At 43.5% G+C, this 2759-nt stretch overlaps 1 pseudogene; it reads right to left on the reverse strand.

The window, feature by feature from the left end:
* Nucleotides 1-395: 395 nt before the first annotated feature.
* On the reverse strand, nucleotides 396-2545 carry LOC101580216 (annotated as a pseudogene).
* Nucleotides 2546-2759: the final 214 nt, after the last annotated feature.

Here is a 2759-nt window from a genome sequence, read left to right on the forward strand (position 1 = left end):
TAGGAGGAAATTTTTAACCATCTTTTAGTTATTTCCTTCTTTAGCCATCTTTAAGTGAAGCAGTTTAAATCCATCCCTTTAAATATTTAATGATCCATAGGTGATGATCTCAGTCCACAGAAGAAGAAGTGAGGAAAGTGACCATGTGTGGTAAGAGGCAGAGAGAGATTTGGAACCAGGTCTCTTGGGCTCCAGGCCCATGTCACATTTATCTGACATTGTCTCCATTCACACTAAGTGTTAAAAATTCAAAGTGATGCATATTTAAAATTCAATCAGAATTTCCTGGATTTTTTGTTTATTTGGTATTAAGAATTTCAACATTATGGATACCCTTGAATAATGACTTTCCAATTTCTATGCTTCAGACAAAATATTAAAACCCTACAACAAGCCTAAGGGCAGCATTGATGTGTTAATGGTTTAAAAAAATGATTCCAATATCTGCATGCCCTGAGGCCAGGGACATTTATTACCAGAGGCCATGAGGCTCCTGAGGTTTCTTTTCCCTTGAGAAGACATGGCTGGAACAGCTCTGGTGACTGAAGGCTGTGACTGAAGGAAGGACTTCTGCAACTCCAATGCAAAGTGATAGTCCATGATCCTTCTGGCATTTCCCATACTGGAACCAGCGAACTGCACTTGTCACAGGGAAGCTGGTCCTCAGCAGTCAAAAGATCAGAAGTAGCTATTGCCATTGAAGCCACCTCCAGAAACTTGAGGGCTGTGAAGGCAGACATGGCTGGGCTTTTCTGTGTCAGGTCCTCTTCTGGAGAAACTGTCTTAGATGAATGTAACTTCAACCCTCTGTCACAAACAGGGGCACCCTCTCAATGATCTGTTGGAAAACATTTGGCTGATCCTTTAGAGTTGACCTGTGAGTTATGTGGAGGAAAAGACACAGAAAAAATTGAGTTGTTTCTGCTTTAGAAGCATACTTTTCTGCTTAAAGAAGGGATCTATGCCCATTGGCAGACTAGTCTGGAAAAGTAATGGAGGCTTGAATGGTGACTTGTTCTTGGAGTCTGGGTAACAGCAGTAAAAGATGAACATGAAGCTTCTTTAGCTTTCTGCTTCTCTGCTGCTTTTTTGAAGAATGATTCCAGAGACATGGTTGCTTCCTTAATGGGTGTCACCACTGAGTCACTTCCTTGGGTCTTAGCTTCTGAGGTTGTGACTGGCATCATTGCCAGAGAATCTGAGTCACTGCTCAGGAAGAAGTGATATTTGTGCAAGATTCAGAGGCAGAGACAGAGAACTTTGTGGCACAGAGGAAGAGCATTGTGAGGGGTGAGAACCATTTAGTCTGGATTCCAAAGGGGTAACTGTTTCTGATGACAGCAAACACTTCCTGGCTTATCTTGTGATCATCATCACTGCTGAGGGCACAACAGTGGCAAGTCTGCTCAGACAATTGTCTCCTTGCCCAAGGATGTTCACAGCCAGCTGGGTGGCTACCCTGTTATTATCTTTCCAGTCTTTGGTCAGTTTTTCCTCAAACTCCATTGCTAACTGCAAAAGCCATCACAGGACCTGTTCCCAAATAGCCAGAGCCATTTTTCCGGGGAAGTTTTTCCTACAGAAAGCCAGGAGTCTTGGGTAGCTATCTGGTTTTAACTGGATCATGTTCAATCCCTTGTCATATGACATAGAGCCAAGATCCATTTTTCTCTCCAAAATGATCTGTAGCTGGGATTCAGTGAACTGGTTCAGTTCAACCATGTATTCCACACCTAGGACTTCAATGAAAGAGGCTCCTAGGTTTTCTCCAATACTTTGGATCTTTTGAATGGGCATTTGCCTGAAGAGCTATGAGACTGCCTCACGAGACACCAGGGTATAGCAGTCGGTCTTGTTTAGTCGACAGGCCAGTTCTGCTAGGAACTTATTGTGTGAAATTTCAGCTGTACACTGAAATCCAGTCTTCCTTTCAATGGCTGCTTTCATTTCCTCCATAATCACTGCCCCCATGGTGAGCTACAGGTTTGGAGAGGCAGTGTTATCAATCTGAAGAGAACTGAGTCATTGGTGTAAGCTTTGTTTTCACATCTCTTCTCTCTGAACAGTTTCTTCTGCTGGTGTACGGCCTTGGGGCAAACCTTCAACATAAGTGGTTGGCAATAAATCTCCTGATATGGGCTGATCTTGAAGCTTCTGTAGTCTCTCTTGCACCACAGTGGTCAGATTTTTGTAGGCTTCACCAATGCTGGCACTTTCAATCACAGCAAAATGAGATTATCACTCCCATAACTTCAACACTGGCTTCCCAGTACTTGGTAAGATTAGATTTCCCCTGGAATTCAGGAACATATGCCAATAGAAGATCTGAGAAACAACTTCTTAGCGTCATCAGCCCACATATTTATAGTGACCCCAAAGGCACATGATTCATAATTCACTGCAATCATCCCACCATGTGTCTAGGATTTGTACTGCATGGCTGCACAACTTTTATTCCTCAAATGAGGGTTTTGCCACTGCCCACTTGAACAAAGAAACAGTATATCTCCACAAGTGTAACTACTTGGACTTTTCCAATATCCATTAGGTTGAGGCAACAAACACCTGCCAAAGCTGCCAATGGCGGACACAAGGCTCAGACTTCACAGGAGGAAAGAAGGAGTTTAGCATGCTCCACACCCTTCTAGGGACAGTATAATAGTCTTGAGAACCTCATCACTCTCCCTGACAGAGAATCCTGCAAGCATCCCAAGGATCCCAGGGACTGTGCCTGGAAAGTTGCAGGGAGAGCCCTACAT

The sequence above is a fragment of the Octodon degus genome, unplaced genomic scaffold (genome assembly GCF_000260255.1).
Source record: "Octodon degus isolate 3935 unplaced genomic scaffold, OctDeg1.0 scaffold00309, whole genome shotgun sequence".
In the NCBI taxonomy this organism is placed as follows: Eukaryota; Metazoa; Chordata; class Mammalia; order Rodentia; family Octodontidae; genus Octodon; species Octodon degus.